The sequence below is a fragment of the Athene cunicularia genome (genome assembly GCF_003259725.1).
Source record: "Athene cunicularia isolate RWA chromosome Z unlocalized genomic scaffold, athCun1 chrZ_part1, whole genome shotgun sequence".
Classification (NCBI taxonomy): Eukaryota; Metazoa; Chordata; class Aves; order Strigiformes; family Strigidae; genus Athene; species Athene cunicularia.
This window is the reverse complement of record NW_020799142.1, coordinates 8,894,200-8,914,950: the sequence shown is the minus strand read 5'-3', so window position 1 is coordinate 8,914,950 and position 20,751 is coordinate 8,894,200.

The window sequence follows — 20,751 nt, the reverse complement described above, 5'->3', positions numbered from 1 at the left end:
TTAACTCTATGCAAAATACAGCAAATTTACAATAGGAACATCAATTTACTCATAAATGCAATTCTGCCAAAGATGGGAGAGAAAGAAAAGTGAAAACATATCAATTAATGTGTCATTAAAAACAAACAAACAAACAAACACACACACACAAAAACCCAACCCAACAAATTCTTTTATTTGGTTGCAAGCACAGGGTAGAGCAGACAACAAACCATTGATAGTAGGAAACCCAGGGACCATGGTACCCTCTAGCATGCTCAGGCGCCTTTGCCTGTGGGGTGGATGCTTGGGACTGGCACGATTTGCAAGGTAGGGCTCCCTGGGCTCTGCATGACACATGCTACCCCCAGCACTGACCCAGCATGTGGAGAAAGTGCATTGCTGCTGAACCGTGGCCTGTTATTTCCTCTCAGGTGTGACTTTTTCCATCTTAGCTTGCTGATGTGAAAGACCCCAATTAACCTCCTTAATTCAAGGTTGCATTTTGCTCTAATGTATGTCAGGAAAGTCAGTCTGTACCTAAATTGAAGAGGATCAGTTGCCTGAGGCATTTTCAACTAAGTTCTCAGTGTTTATTTCCTGTCTCATAATGAGTTACTTTCTTAACTGATGGAGTAGATGCCATTCAGTTATGAAGCAAAGCTAAATTACTTCCTTGAAAGTGTGTATTTTCACATCCAAGGTAAATCACAACATCATAAAATGCTCTGTTTAACTCTATTAAGGTCTTTGAGATCATATGTACCCTGATTTGCAAAGAAATGCTTAAGAGCACTGCTTCTAGATAAACTTCATTTGATATATTTTGATATGTATTGCTGCTGTGTGTACGCTACATTAGTTGAGTGCCTACATACCTGCTAGATGTATCAGAGTGACAGAAAGGTTTCAACTAAATGTATAACAAAATATTTATCTTTGTCTGAAACTAAGATTATTGTGAAATATGAAGCGCCTTAATACAGTTAAGACATGTCAGCTATCATCATGTTAAAAAGATATTAACATTTATCTGAAAATATCTAAGTAGCTAAGTATGCTGTTCCTGTAAGGATGTGTGGGATGTTCCTCTACCCTGGAATTATCATTACTTTTAATTATCATTACCCTATCATTACATTCCCCAAAGGGTATTTGTACATATACCTAAATATTCAAGGTAACATAGCGGGCTTCTGCTATAGGTTACCTGACCAGGAAGAACAAGTGGATCAGACCCACTACAGACAGATAGGAGTAGCCTCAAATTTTCACGCCTTGGTCCTTATGGGTGTCTTCAATCATCATCTGCTGGACAGACAACCTAGCAGGACTAAGGGAGCCCAAGAAAGTTGGTTAGCATTCAGAGATCACCTCCTCCATGCCCAATTGCCATCCATCCCAATGAGCAGGAAGTCAGGCAATAATAACAGGAGGCAAAAGATTATTAAAGGACTGGAACATCTCTCTTGTGAAGAAAGTCTGAGAGATCTGGGACAGTTTCACCTGAAGAAAAGAGTGCTCGTGAGATACAGTTAGTGTATATAAATAGCCAAAGGGTGACTGCAAAGAGGATGGAGTCAGGCTCTTCCTGGTGGTGCCCGGTGACAGGACCAAATGCAATGGGCACAAACTGAAAGACAAGAGGTTCCCTCTAAACATCAAGAAACAAGTTTTCACTGTGAGGGTGACTGAGCTCTGACAGGCAGCCTGGAGAGATGGTGGAGTCTCCATCCGTGGAGATATTTAAAAGCTGTCTGGACATGGTCCTGGGCAAGTGGCTGTAGGTGGCCCTGCTTTGGAAAGTGAGTTGGACCAAATGACCTCTGGAGGTCCCTTCCAATCTCAGCCATTCCATGATTCTGTGACGCTAAATCTTTGCCAGGGTAAAACTGCCGTATGGAATCCATAAGTGATTTTGCATCTGTAAATCTTCCTTCATCCCTTTATGTCATTTCACAAAGTTAGTTAATCAAGACTAGTGTAATGGATTTTAAGACTAGGGGTACCATTATGATCATATAGGCTCACAACACGGACTGTGGAAAGTCATTAAGTAATTTCTTCATCAAAACTATAACTACAGGATACATTTTTGAAAGAAATACTGCCTTCATTTAGAGACTGCAGGTGATGAAAAGACCACCCTGTCCCCAGATAGACTCTTTCAATCCTTAATTATCCCTTTTTCTAAAAATTTGTGACCTAGCCTAGCTTTACCTTCTAGTCGTTGTGTCTCTCGTGACAATTTCTGTTAGATTAAAGAGCTGTCTGCACTTAGAAGACATGGTCATAAAGAGGCATGGCTTATTTCTAAGCTTCTTGGGTTGAACATCTTTCAACCATAACTGTAAGAGTGCTTTCAAGATCACGTGTACAACTCTAGTCATGTGGGTAGCTTTTTTTTGAGACATTTAATTTTTTAAGTAGCACTACTGAACTGAATATATCAGAGTAGGACAAAGGTTTTTTGTCAGTGGTCTTTATGATGGAGTATAGCCTTGAACCATATCATATTCCATAAACAAGAACTGTGTTCACTTTCTTAGTTACAGCACTGCCTCAGAGTTCACATGCAGTTGGTCATATGCTGAAACAGCATTTAATCATCCGAGCAATAACACAATGCTTCATCTTACAAATCTGACGTATACTCCTTACTCCTAAGCAGATAACCTTCCTGCATCAACTGTACACACATAATGCTCCATCCCTGTCCCAAACTCATGTAGACCACAAAATGCTGTTTTATGCTTTATGCTCAATAAATAATTTTTTCTTTCCCTACATAGAAACCATAACTGAAATCCCCTGCAGCACTTTGGCTAGCATTCAGGTGATTTAAATGTAAAGGACAGGAGATACAGATCCTTTGGGAGAACATTTTAGCAACTAAGCCATGTTTCTTGTCTTCTCAAACATTGGCTCAGTGACTCAAGTCTTCATTTGGCCTAGCTCTGAAACTTATTATTGAACTGCTTGATAACCAAAACAGGATATTCTTAGCAGCTGTCTTACCCACATGCAGAAACCTTGTTAGCACCTGGATGCAGCTGTCCATGCAAGCCCCATTTGTGTGCAGCCCAGCCTTATTCAGATCCTCTCCAGAGCTTGCCAAGAGGGTTTCACATAACTTCCTTTCCCAGTATAGGCTTGGTCTTCATTACACAACTGTAGGAAAGCGCCAGTTGTAACTGAAGAGAAAAAACAAAAGGCACATTCAGTCTGAACCTCTATCCTGTGAGACTTACTGCCTCAAATGATGACAAGAAAACATTAGAAAAAGGAGTATGTAGGAATCCTTCACCTATTGCCCTTATATTTTTCCTGTTTTGCTTCCCCAAAGAGATTGTGGAACCTCCATTTTTCTGGATATCAGGTCATTTAATTTTGAAATTAGCATCCAAACTTGGTACTATTTTCTTCATGAAAATTCTACATACTTGTACTGGCAATTGAAAATTCCCTTATCGATAAGTGGATGCAGAAAAGACTAGGCCATGAAAGTTATTGACACAGTAACTCAGTGCAAAGGGCACTATACCTAGCCTCGCATTATAAAGGAGAAATGTAACAGTACTTGCTATACATGCTGCTCATTGTCTCTTGGTTTTTAAATATGAAAGGTCTTTTCACTTATCCTTGAATGAAATATCAGGTCATATACTACAGATATAGGCAGAAGTCTACAATGTGTTTAATTACTAAACTTCCAACTGAAGAGCTAAAACCAAGGTGGTGGGTGGCAAGGAAGGATAAAAAAGATACTATCCTTCATTATTTACCTCAGATTGTTTTTTCTCTTCAAATGGGATTTTATACATAACTTAAACTTCTGTAGAACCCTAAAAAGCTTTTGTGACATTAATATTTACCATGTTAAAGGATATTATCTTATAACCTTTTGATTGAAATTATTTCAGGTACTTTCATAACATGAAGAGAGTTACAATTCTGAGCAAAGGGTGTCCATAGCCCATAATAAATAAAACGCAAGAGAAATGTAGAAATAACACAAACAACCCAGCAATTTAAGCACACATCTATAGTCATACCACTGCATACAGATATCTGTTGTACATCTCAAATCTTGTTAAAAATTTATGATTCTGAGAATATTTATCATATATCATGGTATAACAGAAATAGTTGTAAGTTTTGATCATATTGTCAGTAAAAAATAACTTCCTTTCTCCACTTTAAGATTGTTTTTAATTATGTGACTGGCTAATAACAGAGCACAATTAAGAGCTCAAGTTATTTATTAGGCTTATTTTCCAAATTACTCGATGTCATCTTTTAAAATCATTCATGACTATGATGAATTATTTTAAAAGATGACATCAAGGAATTTGGAAAGTGTCTGCAGTGTTATAAGCGAGTGCAATGAGATCAAACTGGATTAAGCAATGATCTCTTTTTTCTTTTTTTCTTTTAATACAAAGCCAACAAATCAACAAAGCTTAAAAGTGTAACTTTCCCTCAGGAGAACAATGAAATTCTCTCTGAAGACTTTGCTTGCCAGAATAGTCATGAACGTACCTATGTTCCAAGCCATGGAAAACTTTGAATCAGAAAAGGAAAAAAAAAAAAAACAAACAACAAACCAAACCAACCAACCAAACAAAAAAACAAACCCAAAAAAAGTATATTTATGACACAGTTCATTTATGACAATTTTAACAATAAAACCATTGTACCATCCACTCTGAATGCACATTTTTCAATGAACTATGAACTTGTAACATGAGAGTTTAAGGAGTGAAATAAAAGAAGAACATTTTTTTCACTCATGACTAGTGCAGTGGACCTAAATACAGATCCAGTTAAGGTGGACCAATATTTGAGTATTCAATTAGAATTAGACCTACCAGTCAGGACTACATTTTCATTTAAACAGTAACTACCATACCATCTCAACAAGTTATTCTCCTTTTGAGACCAGAATTCTTTAAGTTTTAAAACCTGAACTAACATTATTTCATATGAATTCTAGAGGCAAAACACCTACTTAAGGAACAAATGTTATTTAGTGTCTTCACTTCTGTCTAACAAGTTTGGCAGACCTGATGCACAAGTTTCTAAAATGACAACAGACCTTGGAGGTACTACTGAAGAAAATATGTCTATTCCACAGAATCATATTTTTCTGCCTTAGTAAAAGGACTCAGAAATAAGATTCACCACAAAAATTAAAGACAGAAGGAGACAAAACACAATTCTACAATATGCAGGTGTCTCTGAGGTGTCACCCTTTCTCCATTGAGGAAAGTCTAAAGTTGGAAATGGAAAAATCTATTAAAGCAGTCAAGGTTTGTGCTTATACTGAGCTCATCTGTGTGTTTAATTAATTAAAAGAAGTTGCCCTGGTGATTCACATGGAAAGAATGCTACCTGAAAACTTCTGAGTGTATACTAATCCAAAAATCTATTGTCCTGTGTTTTTCAGCAGTGTTTCCAACTCTGTTGAAAACTAAATCTCAAACTTTTCATTTGAAAATAAGCCTGTGTACTTTGGCTGTATCAAGTTGTCAGAGCTTAATAGATGTCTTGTAGACAAACACTCAGTACACATTTCTCTGTCTCCATAGATACCTCCACATGAAGTATTGTATACAGGAAGTTCAGGTTTTTTATATTTAATTCAGCTTCTTTGAAAAGTTTAAAATAGCTGTAAAAAACCCAAAATCTGCAGTAATACTTTATGACTTTATTAGAAGCTTCTGTAAGAGCATGTTCAGGGAGGAGATGTGGATATTACCTTTATTTTACTTCAAAGTTGCACATGGTATGTGTTAATAGTAGTATCAGACAGTATGCATTAGCCATCGAGATGTTGAGACTACTGAAAGTGGCATATGTTTACTATAAGCCTTGATGTAAACCTTATATTGGGAAAAAATGGTCTGGTTTAATCCTGCACCAGGCAAAGGTTAAGGCAAACCCATCCACGGGATTGCTGTTACCCAAGGACCTGGGTGCACCTGGTGGGTGATGCAGGACAATGGAGACGTCCGATGTGTACCACAGGGGGACTTGATTCTGGGTGAGAACATGCTGTGAATTATGCTGTGCCTTTGTTAATTGTTTTTTTTGTTATTGTCAATTTCTAAATGACAGCTGGACATGATACAGATGGTATAGAATAAAGAGGTGGATTATGTCCTGGTTCAGCTAGGATAGGGTTAAGTTTCCCCAGCAGAGAGAGAGGGGGAAGGGATCTCCAGCCGGGTTATTCATACCATGCTGATGTCAGGTCCAGGGACGGAACCTTTTTACTTGCTCTTTGGTGGGCTTGGTGGCGGGGAGCTGTTCCATGACCATTTTGCGGTATTTCTCTGTATATCGTTTGTTTTGTTCACTGTTATTGCTGTTTATTGTTGTTATCATTGCTACTATTGTTGTTCAGATTGTTTATCACACTGTTGTATTAAATTTCTTCTTATTTTAACCTGGGGTTTGTGCCTCACTGCCAGCCTGACCGGTTGAGGGTGGGAGAGGGGCAACAGCAACGTGCTCTCCGGTCCCGGCAGGGCTTAAACCATTACAACCTTCACTACTGCCACATGTGATTCTTATGTGTAGCCTAACACACTCAGTGGTGATACGGTAACAATGACCTTCTTTGTAATGGCAGGAGAACACTGGACAATGATTTGGCAAACATTTCAGACATGCACAGAGAAAAAGAGAAGGGTGATGGTGTGGCCAACTTGGCTGAGTAAGAACAGGACTCTTCCCTGAAGGATCTCAAGAGGCAGAGAGCATTCAGAAGAGGTATCGGGCTTTACATTATATTCACATTATATTCTAACCTCAGATCTCTGAAACATATAGTCACATATTAATTTTATTGGGAATATACTATTTGTGGTAACATGAAATTATGCAAGTGCAGGCAGTATTTACATTTATCTGTAGAGCTTTATGACATCCATAGTAGTTCAATGTAAACAAAACAAAACCATTTATTTTTCTTTGCCGGAATTAATTTTTCCCTCTTTCTAAACTTGTTGGTGAGTAACTGAATGTATTTGTTATTTTTACCAGAAAATAAATTGTGATTCCCAATTGAAGAGCATCTATTCATCTGAGTGCTATAATTTCCTTGCTGTCTATCATTCAAATTGTATCTCCTACTTTAGGCTCTCACACTTTTGTCTCTCTGTTGAATGATGTAATCATTGTGTAATCCATGGGGTCTCCCTGGCAATTATCTAATCCTCTAGACCACTCTTTAGGATTGTGCTGTGAAGTAGTTTAACTATTACTCTTTCCAAATGATGTTTAAAATCCCCCATTGTATCTCTGAGAACTGACAATACATATTTCCAGACCTGTATCTTCCTAGTCTCAGTCAAGACTTGTACAGAAAGACAACATTTTAATTTATTTCATTGCACTCCAGAAGCCCAAAATATTCCTGATTCCTACATTGTAAATTTTAAAGTAAATCTTCTGTCAGCTCTATCACAGAGAAATCTTATTAACATAGGTACGGTCATTGCAACAATGCTGATTATTTCTAGATCTTTTTCATAGTGGATATAAATTAGTAATACATCTATTTTTTAAGTTCAACTATACACCACTTCACACTGCTGACCCTCTTTCCTTGCATTTACAACCTTTATCCAGAGAGAGAATATAGTTACCTTATGTTGTAGGGTTAACCCTGGTTGGTAACTAAGAGCCATGAAAAAAAGAAAAAAGTGGTTTATTGTATCCTTGAAGACTCCCCGGCCAGGAAAAGAAAATGCCGCAGATATATGCTATTCAGAGGCAAACTTTATGTAATGCACAACTGCCTAATCAAGTGGAGACATTAGCAAAATCATATTGTCTATATAAGATTAAATATTATCCTCAGTTAAATTATTTACTTGCAAAATAAGTCTACATCTGCACCAAAGCCAGTGGGAACAGTTTCCAACATCTCAAAACCCAAGACAGAACTGCTGTTGCTCCAAAATTTTGTCTTGAATTTGGCTAAAGTGCAAATCTCAATTCTTTCAAGCAAAATGCCTGGTGGTTTGGTGGTGAGCCAAAATTATCATCCAAATATTGTTATTTTGGAGCTTTTTTCGACCATTTCTGAACCTAAGTGACATGTTGGACTGGAATTTTAAATTTTAATGTTATTATTAGGAAAGGAACTGATCTGAGAAACTAGTTTACTTGGACTGATAAGGATGAATACCACCTCATTTCAGGTCTAGAAGATTCATTGAGCTGTCCCACATTAGTAAGAAGAAGCAGATTTATCACACTGGCATCACACTTACTGACTTAGTCTGCAATACAACAAATGAGATAAAGTATTGAGTCTTTTGAGAGTTCTTCATATAATGAAAAAACACACAGTGAGACTCAAACACCATCAAGTCCATTTAATTCTGCTTAATACCATTATTCTTCTGCAGAAATGTATCGGCCACTGTGCATGTCAATTTAATCTACCATAAGTTATGTAAGTGAGCTCTGTATCGTCATGACTTATGAAAGATTTTGACGGGCTGAAGATGCCACAATATAGCAGTCCTGACCTGAACATACACATCATACAAAGAATTGAGGAACTATGACTTCTGCATCTGCACTGTCTGAATCAAAGATATTCTGCATTGTAGGTACTTTCTATTGATTTGATCTCTAAGTATCAGAATTTATAAATTTATTTTCCCAAACTTATTACTGCACTTAAACCAGCCAACAAAATTAACTTTCCTCTATCTTTGTCCATTATCTTAATTTCATTAACTGCCATTCTATCATTCCCTGTATCATCTGTCTTTTTGAAGGCTTTTAAATTTCTATGTTCTTAGCCTGATATAAGATTTCAAGCAATGGAAAATTCATTGAGGTCAGATATGCTGGTTATAATAGGAAAGCTACTTAAATGGTAGACTGAAATTCCTGAATGATGTTCTCAAGAGACCTTATGTTCCTCAACCATTTTCATTTCAGAAGCAAATAATGTCACATGGTCACTTGTGCTCTACAGTAGTTCTGAAATATTTATTTTTCTTTATAGCTTTATTGCTTCACCATTGTTCATGTCTACTTATCTAGTCTAGAGCTCGGTGTGAGAACATTCATTTGATAGAAGAAATTGAAAGTAGATCTTCCAGTGCCTCTTTTAGTGCTCTGTGCAGTGAGCTATGATGGTATCTACCACTTGGAGGACAAGAAGATGCACAAAACCCTAAAAATTAATCGTTGCAGTACCTGTGATCTTCTCTGTGGCAGAAGCACCAAGCTTTCTCCACCATGAAGTTTCACACTTCGGTAGCTAAAACATTTCACACCAGCTCTGAGAAGTCTCCTCAGACGAACTTTTAGACTCCTGACTCTGAAAGCTACACCTACACTTACAAAACAAAGTGTTCAGGATTAGACATCATAAAACTGTTCAGGCAGCCCTGGGATTGCTTTTTTTTTTTTTTTTTTTTTGACCTGCCCCATAAAGACCCATGTAAAATATCCCAAAGATTAATTACCTTCACTTTTAAAATTAGGGCCAAAAATATTTTTATTTTTCCTAGAAACACTTAATTCTGTTTTATTTAAAGAAAAGAATTTTAAAATAACTGGCATGCCGTAAGATGTGGTAAGTGTATGAAATCTTCAGATGATTTACAGTATTCTCATGAAAAGAGAAGAAAAAGGTTTATTTTAATATGGACAGATGATTAACTCTAATTACACTGTATACAATAAGCAGGAGCTACATGTTTTTATTTTTTATAAACACTGACTGGGGATGAATTCAGTGCAGAGTCAAACAACCTGTTCTGCTTTCTCTATATTTTCCTTCCCAAATAAACTTCCTTTGGGACTGCCACGTCTGGAAAAGACTTCTGAAGCAAAATGAGCAGGAGTGTAAAACTCTGGCTGAGAAAAGGTTCAGAAGGTCTGTAAACCTTCCATTTTATAACATGTAATGAGGATAAAGCAGTTTTATTATGCTTTGTAACTTTTGGTGAACATATGACATTAAAATATTACAAATCTAGGGAAAAAACTAGAACTAATATAAGGTATTGATAATACATCTTGTTGGGGTTTTTTTTATTATTTTGGAAAAAATTGAATTTATAGATCTGATAAATAAAATCAAGTAATACATATCTGGTTAATTGGCTGTAGGTTGTTAATATCCTGGTGTCTTTTACCTGCACTGTTACACAGCTTCTTTCAGACCATTAGTATCAGAGAGTTAGGGACTGGAATAAGAAGAACAAATATGTGGGAGAAGGGAGGGGGGACATTGTGCATTTATCCTACATAAGGACCTGTCACACCTAGGAAAATACAGAGACCTCAGGTTTTTACTGTCAAGAGGAAAGTTTAAAGATCATTTTTTCCGCTCTTCCTCTCTCATTCCTACATCCAAAGCAGGCTGTATTCACAGTGAGATGCAAAAATTTGCAGCAAGTAAATTCCTCATGTGGATTTCTCTTCTGAAAGCATAGCATTTTTTAGAATACTTAACGAACTTGAAAGTACATCTAGGAAGAAATAACTCCATGTCATTACAAAATTATTTGCAGCTTTTCCAGTATAATTAAAAGTGAGGAGCTGAATGGGTTGAGTATATTTCTAAACACAACACATATGTGTTCCCCAGCATTTCATGTGAACTGATAGCTTTCAGAACTTTCAATCCTTATTTAAGGATCAAAGAAAGTACTGTTGAGGCATGCATTCTTTTGGGGCTTCCCTCCATTTATGGAGCCAAAAGACCTTAGTTCACCTGTGCCCTAAGAATCGTCAGCAAATTAGCTTCCCTTCTGGAATTAAAACAAAGGCAGCATTTAGGAGAGACATCTGTAGAAGATCTCTAGGGCCATTTTTACTACCAGACGAATACAACGATTTTAGTAGAAAACTTCCCACTTGGAAACCTCAAAAGGTGACTTTCTGTCCTTCTCCTTACCTCCCACACTCCCAGCTCTGACTCCTTTGGGGCTTCTTGCAAGACTTTCTTATATCTTCCTATATGTAAAGGTGGCACAGGCTGTTAATTTACTGGACTCAAGGATCCTAAGGGTCTCCTTACAGTTTTACAATGGCATATATTTCAGAATAAGTCAAGGAGGACTGTGAGCAAGAGAGAGATCTTGGCAGGTTTTGCACATTTTTGTGTTTCATCATCTCTATTTCTGTCTTTGCACCACTTACAATAGCAAGAATTTATGGGAGCTAGGAGTAAATACAATGGAAACTGTTCTATTTTCAGCCTCACACTGTTGCAAGTGCTTGCACTGAAAGTGTGGGGCTTTTAAAGCAATAAGTAGCAACAACAATTGTTTCGCCCCTTTGTGATTAGCCATCATTTCTGAGTTACTTGTTTAACTAAAATGGCCTTGTCTATAATCTGCAGGGTGTACTGAATGATGAACATTTTCAAATTACATGGTTTGCAGTTCCTAGTTCCACTGAATTTACAGCTGCTTTCAGACTCAGCGAACTGCGTTTGATAAGGTTGTATTCAGTCCAGAACCTTTCTTTAGGTACATAATTGAAACTATTCTACCAAATCTGTTTCACTTAGACTACAATCATATTCTGCCAGCCACTCAAAAATCCCCCATCCTGCCATGAGCAGTTAGTGATGGGTGTATAATGTCATTTGAACATTCCCCTCTAAAGCTCTGGCACACATGAGAAATACTGTAATGATGATCAGGTATGTGTCCAAGCAGCAGCTTGGAGTATTCCAGGGTGGGTCATCTTGCAGTGTGGCAGTTATAAATTCGGAGACACAGATGTCCCGTTAAGGGACAGTCCAGACTTTGTGCTATCATTTAGAGACTGGCAGGTGTCTGGTAAAGGACTCATTGGAGCCTTCCATCTGTTTGACCAGCTACAGCCTGCATAGTGAACAGCTCTCCCCTTCTAATTATGGTATTATGGGGTTTTTTTTTAAGTCTGTGTTATAATATAGCGGCCCCGTGAACATATTTTTGCTTATACATTCTCAAAGTGTTTGTTTATTACTTTCTTCCCTCTATCACTCTGCAGAAATGAATCGGACTTTTCTATGCTAGGAAATTTCCAGTTCTTTTCCAGCAATCAAAGTTAATTTTAAAAGAAACAAAAATCCACTGCTATTCACTGTATTCTAGAGAAATTTTTAAAAAGTTGGAGTTTCATTTTTGTTGTTTGATTGTGTGATCTGCTAATTAAGACACATAAAGAAAGGGGATTATTATGGCTTTGTAGGTAACAAAGTAAATGAATGAAGAATTTATGAAGTACTATCTTTAGATGATAGTTTTCAGAAATATTACAGCAGAAAAAGGAACAAACTTTTGACTTGGAAATGGGAGTCCTAGAAGTCTAATTCTACTTTCTATTCTTAGAACACTGATACTGCTTAATATCTTTTTATTCATGAGTGTGTTAAAGCAGTTCATCTGATGTTCTATTTAAAAGACGAGGACATGAAAAACATATTTGCAACACTACTAGTTTTATGTTTTTCCATGATGTCATAATAAGATTATATTTTTTATTTAATCCAAAATTTGTTGGGTTTATTGCTTAGCGTGGAGCAGAGGGATTTGTAAGAATTGCTAACCCACTTTAAACCCAGCTGTTATGTGACAGAGACCTGTTAGTAGCAGCAGTCATAGTGCTGGTAGCTTTCTTTTGGGGAAAGATTGGGCAGTGCTGAGTTCCCCAATGAATGGTTGACTCCTTCCCTCAAGAAAGGATGGGGTCTAGATTTAGAATAGATGAATGCGTCCTGCTTCCAGAGAAGGAATTCTCCCAAGGAATATCAGCAGACATGGAGTGAACACATATGTGCTGGAGCCCACTGTACACACGAACTCTACAAGTCTGGACACATCACCTTGGGCGATGATGTCACCTAAGGGAATTATGCACTCAAAAATTAAACATTCAGGCACAAATATCCTTTGAGAGATCCACCACATTTGTTAGTGAATATCTAAAAAATATTTGCAAGACTATATAGTCCATGAGCATTACCTGTGTGTACTACATACAGTTATTGTTTGGCACTCTTTCTGCTCCTTGGCCGCAATAGAGTAAAGGGAGCAATAAGAATAACAAATGAGTAACCAAAGGGCAGTTTTAATTTTGCTTTTAGGAAATACTGAAATATTTTATCTTTAAAAAGTCACTGGCATAATAAATAAAACCAAATTATTGCAACATTTGCACATGAAAAGGCCTAAAAATATTTAAAAATTATTTTAAAACATACATTTATATTTATAGAGAGATGTCTGTTATCAGCCCCTCTAATGGCTCTCAGTCTATTGTCAATGAGCCAACAGTGGTCTGCAAAGCTTTTCATTCTATTGATAGCAAGCTATTTTGAGACAGATAAATGGAAATCTGGAAAATGTAAGGACGTTGTATAAATTTGTCCACAAAATTAAAAGGTAGAAGTGTCTCTTAAACACTTTCTGCTCCATGCACTGAGATGTGTAGTATCTTGCTTTTCTCATGACCCATACATAGTGAATAAAGCCCCATCAATCCCCTTACCAAGTCTCTAGGTCCTATTTCAAACATAGGCATGGCTCAACATAATTCCTGCTCTAAAGGGTATGTGGTTTAGGATGCTAAAGAGTGCATCAGGCCACATGCAATGGCATAAATAACACTCACCAAACAAAAGATTTCTGTACTGCAGTTGCACTGTAGAAGAGAAAAGACAGAATGAACACTCACTCTCAAAAACATCTGTATTTTCTGGGGTTTTTCTGAGCTTGGATCAACTCTGTGCCCATCAATACATGGACTAGACAGATAAAGCTGATATAGATGGGAAGATACATACATGCACACATTAATAATATATGTACAACACTGTGGCCTTTTCTACCAAACCATTTTTTATCAGTCTTTTATTCTGCAAGCACACAAAACAGATTTGTCAGATTCTTCCCTCTACAGTAGGCAGAAAATAAGCCCTTAGCTACTACTTTTTATATAAATTTCACAAACATTCACAGGCATTCATTATGATATATAACAGGAACAATATCTGTAGACTGTGGGGCAAGGGTGAAGAGGGTAGCAAAGGACAAGGGAGACTGACTGAGGACTTGGGAAGTAGGTTTTGATTGTTTTATTAATGAGAAGGTTAGGGGTTGTAAGACAGGGAGAAAATATTGTTCCTCTGATGCGAAATGAAGAGAGTCACAGAGTCAATTAAGTGTGTCAAGGACTTTCCAGATGGGGAACTGAATGGTGGGGAAGCCTGGTGTTAGGAATGGGGAATGGAGAAGGAGGGGGAGAATGCATGGTGAGCTCAGTAGCAGGAATGGGAAAGGCAGTGCTATAAATCACAGGCATTGACTTGGTCTCATATGGAAAGAAAAGAAGATAAGGTCAGTTGGCTTCACTTGAGGTTACACGTTGTATTACCTTGGGTTATTAAATGGATCTACAAGTAAAACTGTTGTTAGAGCGAGCACTTAGGAACAAGGTCATAAGGCCAACTTGAGTAGCTTGAGGCTGAAAGGAAAACAGTAGGTCAGGCAACCATACCTGGAGGTACACTGAAAGTAGATGTCTGTGGAGGTTTTCATCGAAATCAAAAAGATTTTCCACTCAGATTATTTTTTAATCCAGTGTATATCTTGATTTGTTGTCTTTGAGAGAGCTTCAACCTTAATGTTTATAGTTTTCCTTTTATCTTTCAAAAATGGGTCCACAGGATAGAGTGGGGTCCTAAAATAAATCTAACTAACTAAATAAAACTGTATAGTCATGATCACTTGTGTCTGTTACTGCACCAAAGGGAGAATATGTAATTGTGTCTGACAGTGTTGACCCTGTGAAGCAGTAATGTGTTCATGTAGTCATGACTATATCTAATAAAAACTGCAAAATAACAACTTTATTTTTGAAAAATTAGTCCTGTCTCCAAAACCATGTTAGAACACAGACACAGACACACACAGACACACAGACACACAGACACACAGACACACACACACAAAACCCTCACACTAATAAAATGAGTTTCCATTGCTCTGTGTGTTAGGATCATGAATACACATGAATACAAGTTACTCTGGGAGAACAACCACAAGGTTAGTTATGCTTAGGACATAGCATTCCGTCAAAAAGATCATAACCCAGGAAGGCTGGAAATGCAGTAGTCAGTCGTCATAGGCTGAAGGTACTTATCTCCAAGACTTTTAACATCTGAGCAATGTCAATATGCTTCTGAACTTGATTAAACTCCTATCAATAAACTCCCACCTTTGGATATGGTTAATTAAAAAGGTATAGGCAGACACTATATGACAATCGATTTTAAAAATGTATTTATAAATTAAAAGATACAATTTATTTAGGTTAACAAATATAACTTGAAGCTGAAATTAATGAATCACAGAATGGTTTAGAATGGAAAGGACTTCTTGAAATCTTCCAGTCCAATCCATCTGTTCAAACAGGGTCAGCTACAGCAGGTTGTACAGGACCATGTTGATCTGTGTTTTGAGTATCTGCAAGGATAGAGACTCCACAACCTCTTCAGGCAACCTGTACCTGTGTTTTACCACCTACAGTGTAAAAAAGTGTTTTCCTGTGTTCAGATGGAGTTTTATGTGTTTTAACTGTGCCTACTGCCTTGTCAGAAGACTCTGAGAAGAGTGTGGTCCCATCTTCTTCAGTGCCTCCCATAAAGCATTTATACATATGGATGAGATTCTCCTGAGTCTTCTCCAGGATGAAGAATCCCAGCTCTCTTTTCCTCTCCTCATAAGAAAGGTGCGCTCCAGTGCCTTAATCATTTTTTGTGACCCTGCATGGGGCTTGCTCCAGTAAATCCATGTCTCTCTTATACTGAGAAGCCCAGAACTGTACCTAGCACTTCAGTTGCTGGTAGAGAAGACAGATCACCTCACAGTGCTCTGCCTAATGCAGCCAAGAGGACTGTCAGCTTTCTTTAACATGAGGAAGAATTGTTGTTGCATGGTCAGCCTTTTCCAGTAAGACCCCAGGTTTCTCATCAACTCTCAGGTCTATCTGAATGGCAACACAGTCCTCTGATGTTTCAGTCACTTCTAGTTTATTGTTTGCAAATTCTTTGAGGGTGCAGTCCACTCCATTGTCCATAATGATGATATTAAAATGAGAAGGTCATTAAGGAATGTCAGTCAGAGAGGGACCTGGGGGTGTTGATTGACAGCCGGCTGAACAGGAGCCCACAGTATGCTCAGGTGGCCAAGAAGGCCAATGGCATCCTGGCCTGTGTCAGCAATAGCGTGGCCAGCAGGGACAGGGAAGGCATCTGACCCCTGTACTCGGCACTGGTGAGGCCGCACCTCGATGCCTGTGTTCAGTTTTGGGCCACTCACTACAAAAAGGACATTGAATGACTCGAGCGTGTCCAGAGAAGGGCAGCGAAGCTGGTGCAGGGTCTGGAGCACAGGTCGTACGGGGAGTGGCTGAGGGAACTGGGGGTGTTTAGTCTGGAGAAGAGGAGGCTGAGGGGAGACCTCATCGCCCTCTACAGCTCACTGAAAGGATGTTGCAAAGAGCTGGGGATGAGTCTCTTGAAGCAAGTAACAAGCGATAGGACAAGAGGCAATGGCCTCAAGTTGTTGCAGGGAAGTTTTAGACTGGCTATGAGGAAGTATTTCTTTCCAGAAGGGGTTGTTGGGCGTTGGAATGGGCTGCCCAGGGAGGTGGTGGAGTTCCCATCCCTGGAGGTGTTCATGAGTTGTGTTGACATAGCACTGATGGATATGGTGTAGTTGGGAACTGTCAGTGTTAGGTTAATGGTTGGACTGGATGATCTTCAAGGTCTTTTCCAACCTTGATGATTCTGTTATTCTGTGATTCTGTGAAGGTGTAATTAGTCTGATATTAATTCAAACACAATTCTAGCCACACAGATAAGGAGGACTGTTTAGGAACAGTCAGCATGGATTTGCCAAAAGACAGCCATACCTCACCAACCTAACTGCTTGTGTGATAATATGACAGGATTTGTAGATGAGGAGAGCAGAGAATGTCATTTTCCTCAGTTTTAACAAAGTTTCTCATTGTGTCTCACACAATGCTCCTAAAATTAAGGCAGCCTTTGCCATCTGCATGGGTGGACAACAAGATGGATGAAATACTGGCTGGATGATTGGGCTCAGAAGTTAGGGGTTAATATCAGTATCAAGCTAATTACTGCAGCGGTCTGTGCTGGGATACATCCTGATTGTGATTATGTGATCTAGAAGAGGAGAGGGATTGCACCAGTGTCACCTTGTGAGGAGAGGTTAGAGGATGAGGACTAGCTGAACCTGGACAAGGAGCAGCTCGGGGGGCATGGAAGAGCAGTCCCCATGCCTGTCTCTGAGCAGCTGTGAGCATCTCCTTGCACCAGACACCTTCCCAAGCTCCATCCCCACTAGAATTTTCCTGTGATTCCTAATTCAGACACTGAATTATATGCATTTGATATTATTTCAAAAGCTTGACTGACAAAGGTAATTCTGTAGAGTTAATAGTCTTAGTCTTCACATGTCAGACTTAAAACTGCATGGAATTCTGATAAAATACACCATATCAGCACGGTAACAGTACACCATATCTGTAAGCATTGACCAACAGCCATACATCATTTAACAAGGATGGATATTAGAACAAAACCAATTTTAACAAAATACTGGAAAAGACACCAATGTAGGGAAAAAAACCCATTACTATGTCATATAGAATGGGCATCAATATTCTTGAAAGCAGTGATCTGGAAGGATTTAAAGGTCATAGGACATGAACAACCTTTTGTGAACTTCTATGACTTAAAGTCTGAGGTGATATTTGGATGAATAAGCAGGGAAACAAAAAAATAGGAGAAATAAAGAAGACATATATTACAGTACTGTCCATGAATATTATATACAGGTTTAAAAAAAACAGGTAGCTTTAAAAATAGGGGAAAAACAGAGAAGACAAATAATGACACTCCAGAGCTAAGGAAGTTGTTTTTTGGCAAGGAACATACAGAGCTTAATCCATTTACTTCATCATATCAATGAAGAGACAGCTTGATTATGGTGTGTAAATGCTTCAAGGAGACAAACACCTGAAACTAAAGAGGTCTTTAAACTACCCATGAAGTACATAACAAGAGTGAATTGCTGCAAGTTAAATCCAGTTACATTCAAATGACACATATAGCATATTTTTAAATGATGTTGATTATCCACTAAAATAATCTACCAATAAATGTGATAGATACTCTATATTTGAGTGAGGAGTGATTATTTTATAAAAAATGTGTTGTTGGGTTTTTGCATATGTTTGCAGGTGTAGTACGTTTAGAGAAATGTGACATTTGGCTGGAAGGAGTACTGACACAGAAACTAATCCTGCATTCAGACCAATTTGTTGCAAATGAGCTATAAAATGGCTAACCTAAATTGTTGCAATGGACTGGGATATAGATATATTTTATTTGGGGAGATGATGCCTTTTTCAATTGAGCTAACTCACATATTTTTAACAATGTGAGCATACTCTGGTACACAAAACTTTAATGGCTTCAGCTGAGTCAGAATCATATGGAATACAATGGACAAGCAGAGATGTTATAATGATCCTTTCTGGTCTTAAAATTTCTGAATTTGATAAAAGAAAAAGATATTATTGTACCTGTGCTTTAGTTTATCCAGCTGTAAAAGCATGATATGCCTGAGCACAGCAATATAAGACTTATTTGCCGTATGTTAAGCCATTTCAGAACCTTAGATGAAGTTTAAATCATAGTTATTATGGTTATTACAAATGATCTATCTGTACCAAACAAATCTTGGATGATACTATGGAGTCACAGTGGGACTTTGGGTTTTTTTGCGGGGAGCAAGGTTTTTTCCATATACATGTATCCCAAAAAGTAAATCACCTTTGTTATGGCAGCATGTTCAAGGCAGGTTCACATGAGATCTCAACAAGGAGGAGACACAGCAATCATGCTGTCCAAAGAGCCTGTCTGCTTGTAGCCATCCTTGGCTGCTGTGGATGCACTTTGTGACTAGCATTGGTGCTGCTGAGCTTCAGAGGGAGAGCTGTCATCTCCCCCTCGCTTGAGGGTCTGCAGCAACGACAGCTGAACCTTGCAGTGAGAAGGTTATTACAGAAAACTTATCTGGAGAAAGATATTCACAGATTATGCTTATTAATCTAAGAACTCTAAGACCATTTGTTACTATTATACATTATTTTCATTATAAGGCACAATTCAGTGCTTTACCAACTCTCAGGAATTATGTCTGTGCCCCCCTTGCAATTTAACAAAGAGGGAGAAAGTCTGGCTGAGATAAAAGAGGTAAGGAGTGGAGGGAAGAAGCAACAACACAGATGCAGAGATACAAAGACATGTTCAGTGCTCATTAAAGACAGCATCTAACACCCAGGAGGACCTCTCAGCTGGGCTCCGAGGCACCTAATAGGTTGGTGGGTTTGCCTTCTCTTCAATACACTAATTTCCTTTCTACAGTGCCTGTTTGAGGCAGTGACATTTTTCGTCCTTTGGAGAACTGGTACTTTCTTGTTCCCACTCCCACACCTGCGTTTTACACAGTTCATTATTTACTGCAAATGGCCCTTGCACCAACATCAAGCTGGCAGCAGGGCACCTGGTGCTCCTACAACTTTCCAGAGAGCCAGACATGGTCAAAATAAAGGCCACTGCTTGATTTGCAGCTTGTGCACAAGACCGAAACAAATTCTTATTCTGTCTGAGAGAGTCAGCCTCTCCCTGCTAATAGTGCCTGAGACGCTTGAAACTAAAGTCTGTTTCTAAACTCAGATTTTTCGTTTTACACAGTTGGTAGATGGATGGGTTCATCTTTTATGAGAGTTGTGTTTGAGGAATTTAAAACATTTTTCATGCTATTTTTGCTGATATATACTCACAAAAAATGCTATTAAAAAAAAAAAAAAAACACCAAAAAACACCAACCCAAAACCCACATGAACATTTACTTAAGTTTTCAATATAGGTAGAATTTTATGTGTGTGTATATATATATGTGTATATATATGTATATATATATATATATTCTCTTGTGCCAGCAGAATTTTACTTACACTTTACCTGAGAGAAGACCTAAGGCAGAGTTGTACCGTAGATACTCTTTCTACTCCTACACTAAAAAGTCATTGCAGAAATATTGGAGATCAAGCAAGGGATTAAATAAAAATATTTTCAAGATGCTGCATTTTAAACAGCAGTAATATTGTTCTTCCCTTTGAGTTCTGTTTTGTGGGGCATCATTACTAATGCAGATCTACAAAAAGGTAGAATTGAATGTCTTACTACCAGCAGAGTGATTTTGTCACTAAACAGAAAGCAGAGAGGCAAGCCACTTTTGTAATTTTAAGAAATTTAAATTCATATTTTGACCTTTTAGGTACTTTGAGACCTGGTTGTTGTCTGACAGTGATTATGTTTCACAGGACGTTACAAGTAATCCAGAAAGGTCATGTAGATTGCACGTTTTAAAGTAACCTAGTGGATAATATCCAGCATATGCAACATTTTAATCAACTTCAGTCTGTGTAATGAAAGTATAACTGTGTCTGCCCCTTCAGCTATTTGAATTAGTAGGAAAAAGGGGGGAAAATGCTAGAAGCATTTTACTGTTTGGCTGTTAGCTTCCCTCTATTCTCTACTAATGCACTTGAACCCTAGCCTGCAGTAATTGCAGGAAGCCTGCTGGGAAGGTAATGGAATTTCTCTCTGCTCAAGGTCACTGCTCAGCACTTGTGCTA